Source organism: Falco peregrinus, chromosome 3 (genome assembly GCF_023634155.1).
Source record: "Falco peregrinus isolate bFalPer1 chromosome 3, bFalPer1.pri, whole genome shotgun sequence".
NCBI classification, from domain to species: Eukaryota; Metazoa; Chordata; class Aves; order Falconiformes; family Falconidae; genus Falco; species Falco peregrinus.
In genome coordinates this window covers 19,284,181-19,301,473 of record NC_073723.1, presented here as the reverse complement: position 1 = coordinate 19,301,473, position 17,293 = coordinate 19,284,181, and the positions used below count along the sequence as shown (strand labels likewise).

Genomic DNA, 17,293 nt, shown 5'->3' with positions numbered 1-17,293 from the left:
AAATTGTTAACTCCTTGGTTGTTCTTACGGCAACTTGTGAATATTAAGCTTTTTGTTGGGTCTTGAGTGCTTTTTTGCCTACCCCAACTTCACCTGCCCAAGGACAAAGTGAATCCATGCATCATTCATCTGTAGCATCGCTACACTCGTGCTGCCTGTGATGGAGGTTCCCCATAGAGACAGGGATGTCTTCTGCTTTGTTCTTTGTGTCTGCCACTGTTCTTCAGGCCTTCAGGTTTCCTGAAAGAGTGACCACTTTGGGTAATACCACTGCCGTGTGTAATGTGATGGGCAGAAAAAGATTTTCTGGGCTTGTTTGGGGTTTATAGGACGTACTCAACTAAAAGGCATTGTGTGTAGTTAAGCGTATTTTGTGCAGTTAAGTATATAGTGGATCGGTGCTGGCACAAACAGTGGTGTTCTCCAGGGATCTTTTACACCTTAAGAGAAAGTATAACCTGGTCCAATTATGGTGACCTGAAACTGCGGTAATTAAACTTAAGATGTTACTAAGGCTGTAGGGTAGGGATTTCGGAAAGCTAGCTTCCAAACCTGCTCCATCTGTCCTTAGTCTGAGCTTTAAACATAGACTTTAACTTCTAGCTATTCTTCCTTAACTTCCACTGTGTTAGTCAAGCAGCTTAATTCACTGGGAACTCTTACAGGCTCTGGTGTGTTTACACAGTCCTTATTAAATTAGATTGGAACAAGCACTGTGGAATTTGAAAGAAAAGCAGAATGTGGATTCGTGATCTTTCTTTGTTTTGTAGCCTTTTTGAAGGAGGAGGCTTGGGGTGCCTTTGTTTATGTGTAGATAGAAATCGCTAGCAAAACAGAGCAAAAAATGTGGTTTATCATTGCTGCCTCGGCCAACATGCTGAATTGAGATGGGCATTCCTGTAGGTTGGGCTAAAATTGGGTGGGAACGAGGGGACGTTGCAGCTCCTGTGCGTTTGGCATGGGAGAGGAAATCCTGGAGCGCTGACCAGGGCTCTGCTGGTGGAGGGAAGGTGGGAAGTTTTTTTGTATTTATTCTCCTCTTCCCTTCTGTCCAAGCCCTTGTAGCCCTTTGCTGTTGCCTGTTCCTTTCTCTCCCCCTTGTCAGCATCCCAACACCTGCTGTTTTCATCATCTGCCTACAGATCACCCTTCTTCCCCTCAGGAAAACCCTCTGCTATTATCCATGTGCGAGTGCACACACACACACACAAAATAAACTTATGGTCCCACCAGGATAAATATTCTGTTAAAATCACACATGTAACATCATCAAAGCTCTGGTTTAAGCAGGGCAGATGGAAAATGCCCTGCTGACCTAATGCCCATTAAAAAAAATTATCTGTAGCTGGTGTCAATGGGCTGCTTTCTTCTTTTCCTTTCTTTCTCTTTCTTATCATTTCTGTGCTTTCTCTTCAGAAGAACTTCAGTGCTGCATTAAAGAGGTTACAGGTGCTTTTCATCTTTACCTTTTTTTTTTTTTTTTAATCCGCAATTTTACTTCTTCCCAGCAAGCCTCAGGGTTTTTTGTTGTTTTTTATTTTAAAGCAATTGATTCATAGCTCTCCTACCTGCTGGGAAAGATTGACCCTCTATTGAGCATCTTCAGACAGCCCTTCTTTTGAGTCACTCGGGACTGGAAGCGAGCAGAGGGCCAAGGCTGAAAGGTGTTTCTTTCCTAGTGCTGTTTGCACCCTAAGGAAACAGCGATGTATGCACTGTTTTTGTATAGCTTCATATACATCATGTGTGTATATGCCCCCATCTTGAAATGGGGTTATCCAAGGAGGAAAGGCTTTTTTTTTTTTCCCCACTAATATCCTCTTGATTTTTTACTTCAGATCTGAGTGAAATCTCATTGCACTTGGCCCCCCTCCCATAGTATGTTTTTGGTGGGTTTCTGCTGTGTGGTTTTGGGGCTGGTGATGGTGGTTTTGTTTTCTCAAACCTCAGGTAGTGCTTTGGGTCCTCTGAACCATGAGGCGTGGATCCTATCTGAAGCCCCTTCCAGTGGGTTAAATAATTTGTGGTTCCGCTCCCACTTTGTTGCCCTGGTCTTCCCCTGCATGTCAGGGGCAGGAGACACAGGGCAAGCAGCAGTGCTGAGCCACCATGCTAAGTGAACAGGGAAGGGCGCCTTCCACATCGCTTCACTGCAAGCTTGATGGACCACAGGGGCTTTCCCATTGTTCAGCATTTGAAGCCCTGAGAAGATAACCTCAGGGCAGGCTGGAAGAGGTTCATGGTGGATTTTTTTTGGTGGGTTTTTTGTTGTTGTTGTTTTGTTTTCGGTGCCTGCCATCTGATACCAACGCTAAATTGTTTCGCCCTTCAAAGGAACAAACTCGACGTGCTGGGTTGGCTGTTCTTCGTCCTTTCTAAAGGATGAATCAGCCAGCACCGAATTTCCTCAGCAGAGTCTTCTGCTTTTATGCATTGGTCTGAAAACACTGACCTCAGCAGTTAGGCTGATTTATTCCACAAAAGGAGTAAAATCTGTCTGTCCTTGTTTGACTTGAGTTTTGAAGGAATAAGATTGAGAATTAAAAGCAAATGAAGATAAGAAAACAAGAGAGACCCTTTTTTTAACTTGCTTTCCTATACATAATATTGAGGCTCCTTTCTCACTCACTCGTGCATCAGCTAAACCAAGTTCCATGGACATCACCCTTGAACTCTTTTTATTTAGTGCCACCTTTCATCGTTAGGAAATGGCTAGAGATGCCGCGTTTGAACCTTGGCAAGTGACAGAGACCAGCAAAGATTTAGACACTGCCCCTGCTCTGAAGATGAATCAAACACGGGGTGACCCGTCCTGTCTTGTCTCTCCCGTCCCTTCTTGCCCAGGGCTGGTTTGAATGCAGCTCGCCGATGTGAGCCACCAGTATTTGGAGAGGAGGGGTTTGGGAGCCGATTGCAGCAGCCGGATCCAATTTCTCAGCAGCGTTGTATGCAATTGGCCTGTGTTTCATCATATTTGCTTTATTTTAATAAGTGTTACGAGAGGACTGCTCAGTGACTGAGTAAGGATTTTCCATTACAGGCTCTGCAGCTTTTTCCACGCTCCCTGGCTCTTCCCCGCTCTTGCGGTACCACGCGCTGGATAACTTTGCTTTAGAAATTATTTTTTTGTAATTTTTTTTTCCCCAAAATGAAAGCAGAGGCCCATGGACTGCATGAGCAGGATGGGATGTTAAGGCTTTCTTGCTCCCTCTCTTTCTCGCCTCTGACTTATTTTTTTAACCCTTTAATTTACTGCTGTGAGGCCACAGGAGACAGCAGGGGAACTGAGTGTATTGGGTAATACTGGGTCTGATTCCTCCCCAAGGCAGGAGCAGCCCTCCTCTGCAGGAACTGCTTCTCAGGAGCATTTCTAGAGGCCACACAAATCAGGAGCTATGTGAGCAGCTTGTCTGGTTTCTTCTGCCCAAGCTTCCTTCACGCCCTAAACACTTGGTGGGGTTGGAAGAGCCAGAAGGCATTGGAGGAGAAGCAGATTACCTCCACGGTGCAAAGAAATCATGAAGATGAGGAATTTGGGGGAGGAAAGACAAAAGTAATTCTAGAATTCCATTGTTTTTTTCTGGCTTTTGTTTTTCCTTGGTTCCTCTTTCAGGTGAGGAGCATGCACTAAGTCTTGATCTAGTTTCCTGAATATCACAGGAGTTGCTTCAGGAAACATTCATCATCACATGTTTCCATGTCAGCAGGCAGCTGGCCTGCTAGAACTGAAGTTCTACACAGAAATGTGTGTTTTGCCAATGCTTTTGTTGGGAAAGAGGCCTGAAGCCCAGGCTGAATTTGAGAGAGGTGATGGCTGATGAATGTTCCTCTGAGATATGATTTCAGGTCTCTGCCCTCTCCAGCCTTACTGATGCGACTATTCTCTCTCCCCTTCCTCCCTTCTTATTTGGATTTTGTGGTCAGGAGACTACAGATAATAGCATCAGCTCTTTCTGTGGAACGTGGGTTTTCCTAAACCTCTGAAACTGTTGTGCAACTAAACTTTCACATAAAGCCGCAGGAGAAATTACCCAGACTGGAGCGGTCCAGGCTTATCGTGGTGCTTAAGGCAGAGTCTTGCAGGTGATAAGACAGGAGGGAATGCTGCTGGGAAGAGGGGAAGGGGTGCGAAATCCTTGGAAGCTGGCTTGTGTGTCAGTTTTGGATCCCAGTTAGTTACACAAAGGGTTTGACTACGTGGCTAGGCAAGCTTGAGAGCCTAGCCCATGTTTAGTTGGTGCCGCAGCAATAGCGGCTTGGTCCTAGCAGGACATCAGGCACAGCATCCAGCGATGGCTAGCGGAGGTGGGGGGGGGGAGCTGGTGAGCACCCTGCCTGCCTGCCCTCCATACTGGCTGGGGCTGCCCATGGCAGTGGTGACCCCAGCATGGTTGTCCTGCCAGTGCTGGGAGCAACACGAGCTTCTGCCTGTCCTCCAAAAGGAGATGTCCCCCAGCGAGCATCCCGCTGTTAGATGTAGAGACCATCTGAGAACATGGCCCTGTTGCCTTAATTCCACTCCTGTCTAGTACAGAAAACAATTTGGGGACTACAAAGGTAATTTTCCGTGCTGTTTAGGAAACAAAATACGTTGACTGTGCTTTACAAAGCAAGCAAACCAACCAACCTGCAAATGACCGAGCAGCTGGTTGACAGTTGGAGCTAAGATGCATTCCTCGGCAGTGAGGCGGTGGGAGTGCTGCCGTTCCCCAGTGCCTCTGCTTCCCTGGGGTGACAGGGTTGCCAGGCTGAAGCCGACAGCCAGAGCTTTTCAGCAGGCTCTTTCCCTGCCTTCCTTTGCTGTGCAGCGAAGTCCGTGTAGAACAGCAGGCTGGGTGCTGGTGGGTTGCCATGGAAAGAGCTGCCACATCACACGGAGTTCATAGTGGGGTGTTTGGTGGCTTTTTCATTTTGAGAGAGAAATTTTCACTGTAAAACTGGGAGATGTAAACGCTGTAAACTGGGAGATGAACTAAATTAATGCAAGCCGGTCACAAAATCAGTGGTTCTTGAAATTATATCATTAAGGATCTTTTTTTTTTTTTTTCCTCCTCTTCCCTTGGAAGGAGAACACATGTGTTTTGGCAAACAAATATTGAATATTAGTGTAATGCCGGATTTTGATGACTGGTTGGTTGGAGCCTGTTTTGCAGTGCAGGGGAGAGAGTAGGAAGGAGGAGATTTTGCTGGAGCGGGTGGGAGCGAGCGTAAGCCCTGGGCACGCTGCTGCAGACCTGGTCCTGGCCTCCCAGAAACTGAAGGAGAAGAAACCCCGTTTAAAATAATCATAATAAAAAACATCTAAAAAAAATAAAAAGGATTTAGATAAATACCCTTCAGTGAGAAAATGTTTTAAGGAGCAATTCTCCTCTTTTTCTGCATTTCTCAAGTATTGCTCAAGCATCATTGTTACAGTTTGTTCATCTGGACATGCTATGAAGTAGCCCTGGGGGAATCCAGGCACCAGAGAGACAAAGAAGCCGATGCCTGCGATGACTCGGCCCCGCATGGGGAATAGGGACTACGCCTGGATGAAAATGCATGGGAGGAGATGGGAGGAGGCAACCACCAAAGCATACTTTGTCATGCTTTAAGGTGTTCTAATGGCAAATGCTTCTGCTGGTAAGAAATAAATGAATGGGAGGTTTCGCCAATTCGTTTGTTTGTTTGTTTGTTTGTTTTCCTTGGCTGTTTATTCTTCAGCATAGTAATAATCTGGGTGAAACGTGGTCCCTTTGTGGTTTGGGAATGTAAGGGGTGTTCCAGGCAGGCACCAAAGCGTCAAGGCTTTGGATGGTCCAGATCAAACTCAGTTTTGGAAGTAGGAACTGGTTTGTTCTGCATCCCTTGATGTTTAAGAATAGAAGTGGAAGAAACAAAACGTGTGCTTCTTTGTGGCACGCTCTGTGGCAGAAGCCTGCAAAGGCACGGCTTGTGCTGGACTGATTGTATTTATGAGTGTGTCAGTTAATTATTTTTTTTTTAATAACTGGTTTCAGAAGACCCGATTAGGTATTTCCAAAGATTCCTTTCACTCTTTTCCACTGCGTGTTTCCAAAAGAAGCATTGTTTCTTTTGATTTGGGATATTTAATCATTTGTGCGATCCAGTAATCTTCTCCTCTTTGTATTTCCCGGGTAAAATGAAAACGCAGACATTCGCATCCTGCTACATCCCACTCCTTTTCCAGTGTCATTGTGTCAGGGTGTACTCGCCCTCAGTCCCCTGCCACCCGTATCAGCATCCTTTCCCAGAGCTCCTGGGTGCTGGCAGCTCCTATCCTGGCCCGGGGACCCTCATTGCAATGGCCAGATGAGGGAAAGGTGGGACAGGCTGGGTTCAAAGCAGTGCCCCAGAGCTGTTGTGCTGAAATAAATTATATATATATATATATACACAGAGGCTGGCAGATTAAACACAGTGGGGAAACATGGCACAAAGGAATCACATGTTGTTAGATCAGATCTATCTGCAAAGTTTCTGGCCTCCTGAGGACGAGAATATACCTGGAAATTGGAGAGCCTTATATTCAGGTGGTCTTTTAGTATCCAGGTAGCAAAAGTCCTGCGAGGAGGCTGAGGGCAGAGCTCCGGCAGTCACTCAGACCCATCTCTGCTGCAAGTCCAGTTAGAGTTCGCAGGAATGAAAGCCCCAAAAAGCAGTGACTGCTCCCCTCTGTCCTGCGGGGCCTGACATGGGAAAGAGTTTGTGTTGGGGAGGGGGACGGTGTTTGGGCTGGTGGGTGGCAGTTGTCGGGGAGCGTTTCTAACTCAGCTATGGAAACCCAACTCTGTGTGACAAGGGGGAAGGATTGCATTGTGTGTCCAACTTCTGGCACGAACAAAGGTCCTTTGTGGCCATGCCAAATTCTCCCAACAGCAAAACTGTTAGTGTGCACAGAGGGCAGCCGCTCTGCCCTGTGACTAATCGCAGCAGCAGCAGCAGCAGCGGGTGCTGCTGGGAGGAAGAGGAAGCTCCTTGGATCCCGTGATCCCCAGGGGCAAAATGCATTTGTTTGCCTGCCTAATTAATGCCTGTAGGGATGCTTAATAAACTATGCACACCCACCCGAAATCTCAGCATACCGCGTGGCAAGGCGGGCCTTTTCCCTATAAGCCAGTGTAGTTTTGAAAGCCTTTCTAACTCTTCCTTTTTTTTTTTTTTTTTTTTTTTTAATTTAAAAATTCTATGTATAGTCTATGATCTTCCTATGGAACATAAGTACTTGATTAGGAGCATATTTGTTGGATGACAGAAGAAATTAGAACAGTGTTACTTTGTGAATAACTTCAGCTCCAAGCAACTGTTAATTTTGAGCTTCAGATGGTGTAGACATCTGGAACATAAGTGATGTTTCAGCTGGCTTCTGGTTTCCAATGATGGGCAATAGCTGGTGGCTTTTGGTCTTGTATTAGATGTCTTAAATGCACAGTCAGCTGGGGGAAGTGACCTGCAGTGAAGGGAAAGCATGCAAATGTTTTAGAGGACCTTGCTATTCATTGTCTCTCTGCCTCTTCTGCTGAACATGTGGTAGGTCTTCTGTCACACAGTTTATAGGATTATACTAAAGCAAAGTGTTTTGTATGGGCTTGAGGTCTGGGTTCTTACTAGGAGAAGGAGAAATAATTAAATATGCTTTGCAAACAAAGTACCGAGATAAAATTTGAAGGCAGTAAGGGGAAAATGATGTGTGCAGGTGATCTAAGTGGGAATTGCAGGAGATGAAGTACAGCAGATGTAATAAAACAACTTCAACAGGCACAGCATGTGATTAGGATGATGGAAAACAGAGTAGCTAAGCATCTTTTAGAGGGTCATTTTCAGTGTTTGACCTCAGAGCTGACAGAGGAACTGATGAAAGGATAATGTGAAGTATGCTAGGAACACTCAGCTTGCATTACCAGCTATAGGAAAAAAATACATCTTGGACTGAAAGAGGTGTGGATCAACTCTTCTGGGGCCTCCAGAGCCAGAGAGAGAAGAAAACAGCTGTATTGATGGTGCCCACAGACTTTGGATGAGATGGGGTTGTCATGAGAAGGTCTTCATTGCACAGGAACCATCTCTAAACTACTGGATTTTTGCAGAATTTAGGCCAAAAAATGGAAGGGGGAAGAGTTCTTGAACTGTAGGGTTCAAGCAAGGGAAGATGGAGGGAATTGGTGCAGCTCTGCTTGTGATGTGTTCTGCTGCAGCTGCAGAGGAGGGTAGCTTTTAGCTTGTGTAAGGGTAGAGAAGCTTTGGCACTGTGGGAAGCAGACGGGCTTTTTTGCTGCATACGTGCACCTGGCCCGATGAGTGATTTCTGGGGGAAGGCAGATAGTTCAGACCTTTGATCTTCAGACTTTTGCTTCCTCCCATGAGCCTGCTGGTGAGAGTTGTGGTGGCAGTGTGACTTGGGTGCTTGTTTGTTGAGACCTCATCTAAGAGTACCAGTTCCTTTTGCAGGGGCTGTTAAATATTTTTCGGCTCGTGAGGCAGGAGGATAACCTGAGTTTAGCGGAGGATGGAGCAGTAGCCTGTAGCACAGAAAACCTGGATGCAGTTTCCAGCACTGGTGAAGATCTTGGGTAAGGCGTAATTTTTGCACTGTCGCTACCCCATGCCTTTTGGTGGCAGCAAGCTGTAAATTGACTTGGCCGTGTAACGAAGCCTCAGCCACGCTCTCTTCATGCCTTAATTGCCCGTCTGAGCAACAGGGATAATATGAGCGCCTTAATTCACAGGCCTGCTGTGAGGATAGATGTCTTAACAGCTGTAAAGCCTCTTGAATACTGGGCTAGTGGGATCCTCTGATCACCAGAGGTCGTTAACTAAGGCGGACTTCTACATGAGGGGAAAGGACCCAGAAAAGATACCTATTTTATGTCGTTGGTGGAAGTTGTCATTGCTTTTAGAGAAGAAAAGCCTCCAAATGTGGAACTACGTTTTTCATGGGCTGATAGAAGGCCACTTTTGAAACAGCCTTCCCTTTAAGCAAGTCGAACACAGTGAAGTTTAATACAAAATGCAACAAGATGAGAGTGCATGCTGTTTACACCAAGATACTTGCAAAGCCCCTCAGCAGAACCAGATCTGCTTATCACTGGGGCCCAAGGGAGCTGAGGAGGTCAGACTGCAGCAGAGCACTGCATAGGCACATACTCTTTCTTCCAAGCACCTCGTTCCTGTTAAGCAGCAGCAGCCACCTTTCCTGTGTGCTGGGACAGCAGAGATGCGGCCTGTGGACATCTGGTTTTTTGTCTGTCTTGGCTGGGAGGGTGGGCACCAGCTACGGTTGGGAAAAAAATTGTGTCAGGTTTGAGGAAGATGTATTTTCCCAGCAATACAGGGGTTCATCTGTGTCACAGGAGTCTCCTAGAGATCCAGGTTAGGAAACACGTGTGCCTCATCTGCCAGCAGTTTGGGGTCATTCATCTGAACTTGGCTAGCAAGCAGGAGACCTGACCTGGCTATGGGCACAGGCAGCACGGGTGTTCGCAAGCATGTTCCCCCGAGCCAGCAGGGCTACGTGCACTGGGGGTCTGTTCGCACCCCCAGACAGAAATGTGGTATTTTTGGCATGGAATGCCTGAGGTTTGCCTCCTTGGTTCAGGGTATTGAACCATGTGAGGTAGGCCAACAGCTGACTGTTCATGTCCTTAAAACTGGAGCTGTCCTGAAGTGCCTTGGACATCAGATTGGTTTGGTGTCCTCTGGCTGAGTTTGGAGGACGCTGGGTGTCCAGCTCCTGTGAACATCCATTTGGCAGTTTCCAGGGGTGGTATGGTTCCAAAGGAGGTGTGTTGGAATTCCTGCTTCTGGAAATGTAGAGGTGAATGTTTCTGTTGCATCTGGTGGGCTCAGAGGTGCTGCTATGTACCCCGAACGCAGCTTTTGGGCTTCCTCCCAGTAGCGCCTGGCACTGTAGCTCAAGGCTTCCCATTCAGGAAGTGATTATTTTTAGTTGTCGCAATTGTAAGTCAGACCTAATGTTTTAAAAGGGGAAATTATTGTGTACTGAAGCTTTTCCCCGTGGTGTAGAGGTTCAGGCTGTGTAAGCAGTGTCTATCTGGATGACTTGAAGTGATAGCCCTCGAGTTCACCGGGGCGTAGACGAGCGGAGAGGAAAATGGGGGCAGGAGGGAAGAATAGCAGTGTTTGGGGGGCAGAGTTAAAAACCATCCCGTGGGAGGGAGATGTTACGCTAGGCTGCTTCTAGTGTTTTATCCTCTTGTCTGTACTCTTCATCAGGGAACGTGAAGATACACAGAGAAGCCCTTGGAGGAGGGGGGGGAAGAGGTACAGTGACTCATCAGCTTTATAAATCACAAACCATCTGCATTTTTCTAACACATCATGAATGAGTCAAAGGGGGAGGTGTGCAGCTACAGACACACACAGGTTACTAATGTTTTCTGTTAATTACTGAGCTCTTTCCTCTCTTCTGGGAGCTCCGTAAACTCCTTCAGTGCTGTTGTTGTGTTGGATGAGGCTGATGCAAAGTCTGCTTCCCGTATTGGACAGGGTTGGCCGGGCATCCCAGAAGTCTGCACGTATCGCCTGTCTTGTTCAGACATGACCTAGATTTCTCTTCCTTTCTTTCCCTCAAATCTAAACCCTTCTAGGAAGTGGTCACCAAATCATCTCCTGACCTCAGCCCTCGCTCCTTCCCCCCAGTCAGGTCCTCTGGGCACTTGTTGTGAGGCTTTAGGGGTTGCTTCCTGAGAATTGAAAGCTTCTTTTTCTTTTTTTCTTTTTTTTTTTCTTTTTTGAGAAATTTGGAACTTATTTCTACCCTGCAGTCATGCAAGAGGGATGCCCAGAATGTGTGTGTGATTTTCATTTTGTTTTCCCCTTTGCAGTTCACCTACAAAAGTGTAAGTGCCTTGATAATTTTACTTTTCAAAAAAAGACACTCAGCTGACTAGAGGCAGGGTGCTGTGGTTCCCAGAGCAGAAAAATTTGCCAAGGGACACAACTGGTGTGAGAAGCACTAAACCAGAAAAACTTGCATACTGTTGCTTAAGTTTTGTAAGCACGTGGAGTAAAGAAATACAGTGTTTTGATTCTGTCATAGCCCATTTTCTTTCTGCTTTGGAGGCATTTAACTGATAGCGTCCCTGTAACAACAATAAATCTGAAGAGAGAGAATACGTAATAATATATAAAATATAGTGATGTAGGAAAGGTATGCAGCTGTACCATGTCTAGGTGGCAGTGTTGTGGAATGATGGATGGCATGAAGGAGAAAGGGGACCAGACATTGTTGTTAAGGTGTTTGATCTTAAAAAATGGGAAGTGATTACTAAAAGTTAAGCCAAGGATACTTCTTTTAACAACACACACGCGCGCCCCCTTCCTCAGAAAAAACCTGCTCTTTAAAATCGTGCCTGAAAAGAAATGAAGCTGAATATTCAAACAGAGTATTTTTTTTTTCCTGAATAAAATCAAAGATGGATACATCCAGGTTTTACCCACGTAGCTGAGGATAGCGTCTACAAATAATTCTTGTTTTGTGTCTGAGAGTCTCGTCCGCCCACCACATGGTGCTGGATGAAAACTCAATATGAAGCATTACTTAAATCCAGAGACTTTAATCCAGTCCAATGATGAAGATTCAATGAGCTGCGCAGACAAGTAATTAAACTAATTAGAATGAATGCTTCTATAATGTTTCTGTTTCTCTCTTAAGAAATCTGTTGGTCTGTATTTCTCTCTTCCGACCGTGCAAGTACCCACCCTAGGAGTAAACACACCACCGATTAAAGCAGGTAATTTTGGCAGGGTGTGTGACTAATCTTTGGAGCTCGCTGCCCCTGGAAGCCACCGACAGAAGGCATTGAACAGAGGTGCAGCCCCCCTGCAGCTATGAAGAACATCTGCTCATGTTCTGTATCTTGCATGGGTGGTTCGTGCATCCTCTTGTTTGCAAGAGGTCAGTTCATATTTTTCCTTCCCAAAGGAGAAAGCGAGGCCCCAGCAGTGCACCCACCAGCACCTTTTGGGTTTTGAGCATGCAGAGTCGTAGGTGCCACTGGGATTTTGGGTCCCTCTCTGCCCCTGAGCATCTGTGATTGGTGGAGGTCACTGGCTACGCCATGTGTTCAGCAGGACACGAAAGCAGATTCCTCTGGCATAAGCCCACACTACAAGGGAAAAAGGTTTCCCCAGACTGCACCAACTTCAGAAACCCAGTGGGAGCTGCAGCCCTTGTGTGCCAGTCATGGTTGCACATGTGCCCCGTCTCGTGTGCGTGCTCTGGATTGGTTCTCCTGTGGAGGAGAAAGCAGTGACTGGGAAGCAAGGAAACATGGATTTTGTCCCCACCTTGGCACTCTGGTGCTTGCCCCATCCGCTCTGGTGTGTGCCCTCCTGGAGAGAGGCCATCTTCTGCCTAGCCCAAGCTGTCTTGGGTGGGACAAGTGACCGTTACTACAATATCAATATTGTTTCAGGGCACGGGCCAGTCTGTAAAGTGCTGGTTTTCATCCCAAGTAATTATTCTATCATTTTCCTAGAGAGTGAAGAAGCTAAAATCAGCCTAATCTGGTTTTTAGCAACTGAACTTAAGCCTGCATTTTAAAAAGGGGGAAAAAAAATACAAGCCAGTGATTGCAGTTGAATACTTATAATAGAAAATTCACAGCCCACGATGCTCAACTTTCCCTTTTCTGGGAAGGGCTTGGCCTCTTGTGTTCATATAGCATGCAGCACAGAAAAAACACCTTTTTTCCCCATGTCTTTGGTTTTGCAGCAGCACGAATGAGAACATTTTGGTTCAAAAGAGCAGCCTGTGAGCAGTGTACTCTGAAATACCCCTATTGCGCAGTACTGCCTGGTACAACCTATTCTGGTAAAGCCTATGGGGTTGAGGTAGGGGGTGGTCCAGGATATCTGCATTTCCCAGAATAAGGTTCTTGATCTCTATGCAGTGGTCACCTTGCAGCTGAGCTGTTAATGTAAAGAGGCAGCTTTCACATGGATTGCTTTAGGCACACAGTTCTCCAGGGTTTTCTACTACTGTTGGTGTCTTTTGAAGCCCCATTTCATACTACCCTCAGCTCATCTCCACCAAAACCCCTCATTTTTGTTTTATCTATGTATTTTTACAGAGTCTCTGTGTGACCACCCTGTAGGGTTGCGAGACAGAAGCAGGATGTGTGCTGGGTTTGCTTCTGCCTCTGTTCACAGGCGTGCTGACATCCACTTTCATAGGACATGTTGGGGGAGTCAGGAGTCCTGGAGGCAGCTTGGTTTGCTGATCACCTTTGAAAGGTGTGAGCCTCTGGTCCTTAAAAGAAAGAAAATTATCAAGTGATGCTTCTGCGTAGGCAAAAATTCACAGCCATTGCACCCTGCTACAAACATCCACGTGGGGTTTTTATTCTAATTAGAAATGTCTACACTGACATACGCACATTGAAAATGTATAGCACTTTCAAATTTATTTTTTCACGTCTGCGAAAATTACTGCTGTAACTATCTGTACACCTCCCCATTAATTGTGTTTTATTCAGCTTACAAAGAACCACAGAAGTACCGGACCTCTGGGCAGCTCTGGCTTAAATGCTCTTTTAAAAGCTCTGCTCTAGTTCACAAAACCTGCCTTTCTTTCTGTGATTTTCTTCTGTAAATCATTACGGTCCAAATCCATCATGCAGGAATTATTTGCCCTGGTTTGCTTCTGCTTATTCTCCTGCATATAATTAAGCAATGTTTTTAAGTGTTTTATCACAGTGGAGAGCAACAGCATTTTTTTTTGCTGTGCTAGCTGATGTGCTTTTTGATATTACTGTAGCAGCTGCGTGCTAAAAACAGTTGTAAGGAAGGAAAAACATCACCCTAGGCATGTGCCTTTTTTGCACCGTGAAATGTGTATCTCGCCTCTCATCTTTGGATTCGTAGGAGAATAATATTACGGCAACATTAATGAACGTGAGTTCAGCATCTCTGACACGGCGCAGGATGATAGCTCTGCTCTATGCCACGTGTGTTAGCGTGGATGCAGCCTTTGTGGGTGAAGAGTAGGTGGTCGCTGGGGGGGGGGGATGATGTTGTCAAGTAATATCAATTCATTTCTGCTTTGCACTAAACTCTGTGGGCATGACTTCTAGGCAGCCACGCAGGTTGGAGTCAGAAGCAGAGATGCTCACAGGGAAATGCGTTTTTGAGTCCTGGGGAGTCAGGGGTGCACAGGCTCGGAGGGTTATGAGGAGGAAAGCACATAGCTGACGCTAGCCAAGAAACGGACAGACCCACTGAGGTCCATCACGGTGTGGTTGGTCACACGTTCTGCGAGGGATGGCAAATTCTTTAGCTCAGGAAAAAAGTGGTGCAGGTGGTGTCTCTGCTTTAAAAGCAATCTGGGGTGTTTGAAAGGCGGTGGGCAGCAGCGCCTGACTGGCATCCGAGGGCAGCGTGTGGCATCCGCCTTGAGGTTTGCTGAGTGATGTTACTGCGTGACAAAGTGGGGTAGTATCCCAAAAAACCTAGGGACTGAAAGACTTCTGTCTGACGAGTCCTGGCTAGCGAGCTGTGGTTGGTGCTGTGCTGTGCAGTTCTTCTGCTACTCCTGCTTTGTCCCCAAGCTGGGAAAGGGGCATGAGAAGGCTGTAAGGAGGAGCTGGTACCTTTGTGATGTTAAACATCATGTTCAGACACAGGGGAGGGTTGTGTTGTGTTTTGGTTTGCATGGGGGTTTTGGGGGGGTTGGTTTGGGTCGGTTGTTTGTTGGTTGGTTGGGTTTTGGTGGATGGTTGTTTGGGGTTTTTTGTTGGGTTTTTTTTTGGGGGGGGGGGGGAGTTAAATAGTTAAATTACAAGAGTGTAATTTGCTGTTGCTTGTCCTGCATAGCAGAGAGGATGCTGTTTGTAGAGACTCTATTCCTAGGCAGTAAAGCAATAAAATGCTTCCGCCCTTTTTAAACATCAGCTGGCCCTTGCAAACGAAACCCCCTATATTCCTGCGTTTGTTTGCAGGTAACCTCGTAGTGGTGGTTTTCCCACTGTTAGTTTTTGGATGAGGCCAGGTGCTGGGAACACTCTGCTAGCACAGGGCAAAGCAAACAATGCAGTGAGATGAAAAATATTATTGACAAAATCACACAAGTGTTGCTAGAGTGTTTTTTCTTTCTGGTTGTTTTTGGTTGGTTGGGGTTTTTTTTCTTAAAAAAAAAAAAGGCAAGGTATATCTGTGAAAAGTAAAGATCCACTTGCATTGGGTGGGGGGTTCAACCTGTTTTACCCTCTGTTGTATTATTTGCTTCTAGTCCTTGTTTGGAAGCAGGATGCAGCACAAAATGGTGACATTTGTGGTGAACTTTCCCTTTCTGCCAAAGTTAAGCTTTTCCCTGTTTTTTAATTCAATATCCCATCAAATTTGGTTGTCTTTGAACAGCCTTTTTCAGGCTTACTCATGTTTTGGGATACAAGAGCAGACAGACAGCATCTCAGCCTGTCTCTCCACTGCCCTGCCACTTCCCCAGCTGTGGCTTGCAGGGTTTTGGCTGATGCTTTGTGTGACCGGGCTGTGTTCCAGCTGCCATGGAAAATTCCCACTCTGCCACCACCTCAGAGGAGCCCATGTGGCAATGGTAGTGCAGAAAAGAAGTTCAGTCTCTACCCAAATATTTGCTGATTTTATTTTTTTTTGAAGGGGAGCGGGTGTTAAACTGTCTATGTGCTCAAGGAAAAGATGGGAGAGTGAACAGATTTCAGTGTTCAACAAAAGAAAGCTTTTTAATATATTTTTTTTCTTTCTCCATCCCTTTGCTTGAACTGTACTGTTAATCTTTTGCTGCTGGAAGGTAGCATTGCTGCAGAGACAAACATTTTCTAGTGCCAGCCAGACCTAAAAGCATGGTTTATTTTCCCTGTGCAGTTCTCCACGGTTTTCCAAGTCTGGGGCCAGGCAACCAGGTAGGAAATGTGATGTTTCCACAGTTGTGCACAGAGTCACCAAATGAGGTCCGAATTCATTCTCACCTTGGATGCTCTGGAGCTGTTTTAACAAGTGTTTAGAAGATCAGAGGACTGTGGCTGGGTTATTTTGTTAATTAAACAAATGAAACAAATTTCAGAAACTAAAGAAAACCAGACTAAGGGCCTTACTCGTAACTGCTGTGGCATGCTTTTGGGGAGGTAGATTTAAAAGAATGTGTTGCTTCTGACCGGTGTGCCTCTGTCCTGGATGGCTTTGCCAAAGCAAAGCAGACTGAAAGCTCTTGTTCCTGCACACAGGCTCTCTGTGGCTTGGTTTGGATCTCATTCACCACGGCAGCTGTCTGCTCGAAGCCAGGTCCTTTTGTTTTTCACCTGGTTGCCTTTTGCTGCTTTGTGCATTTGCTCATTAAAAAAAAAAAAAAAAAAAAAGATGGTTTTATTTTTCCAACCACCCACAGCATTGCAAGACGAGCAGGAGATATGGCAGGTGAGCTGGAGGAGTGAGGGCTGCCTTCCCTCCCCGTGTCTGGGGGGACTGGCTGCTCACAAGGCAACCACTGCCAGCACCCCGTGCCTGTGGGCAACCCACAGTGGCAGCAGCCCAAAAACCGGGAGGTCAGTTGTCTGGTGTCCTGTCTGTAACAAACCAGTAGGGTGAACCAAGCCAACTTTAGGATTAGAGGTTGACCTGTCTGTGGTGCAGCCCTATTCATTAAGCACCAGATGTGAATTTTGCCCCTCAAAGCGATGTGCAGTGGGCACGGCTCGGGTGATGAAGTGTCACGTGGGTTCTGATCAGGATGTCCTGGTTGCTAAGCCTGGGTTGTCGGTAAAAGGGAATCTTCTCTCTTCCCTTCCTCCTCCCCCCTACCCCCCCCCCCCCCCCCAAAAAAAAAAAAGAATAAGAAATTGGTAGCTGTCACTAGCTGGAGGAACAGCCATCTGCAGGTGAAATCCAGAGGTTTGTGAGGTCAGGTTTGCATTTTCTCCTGCCCACCTCCCACATCAGAGGAGCTGAAGCAGCATCATTTAGCAGCTTTGTCAGGAGCAACACCATGTATTTAAAGCTCTCCGCTGGGGCTTTGATGTTCTGGTGAGCAGCTCATGTTTCAAAGCTGTGAGATGCTTCTGGTGCTCTCTGACGTCCTGTGATTAGACATGGCAGCCCTGCAAACTTACAGAGACGTGACATCCTTACCGAGGTCCTGGAGGGGCCATGGCTTGGAGGTCTGAATAAACTCTCCTTGCTCATGCAAGCATTGGGTCTTGTTTCCTTCCCTTCTTTCAGGGTGCAGGTTGAGGGGACAGAGATGGTCTCTGGATGGTTGTGACTGGCCCAAGCTGACCATCTTGGACAGTAACAAAACCAA

The 17,293-nt window shown here is 46.3% G+C and overlaps 1 protein-coding gene across 7 annotated transcripts in view; it reads left to right on the top strand.

The window, feature by feature from the left end:
• The window catches only part of ZHX2 (zinc fingers and homeoboxes 2), a 76,676-nt gene that overhangs the window by 46,429 nt on the left and 12,954 nt on the right, over positions 1-17,293 (top strand). The window contains exon 1 of one of the 7 annotated variants that reach the window (XM_055798400.1): positions 8,443-8,570. The exons of the other annotated variants lie outside the window; for them this stretch is intronic. The gene's annotated coding sequence lies outside the window, so the exon portion shown is untranslated. Of the gene's footprint in view, positions 1-8,442; positions 8,571-17,293 lie in introns of those variants that run through there. 7 annotated transcript variants of the gene reach the window in all.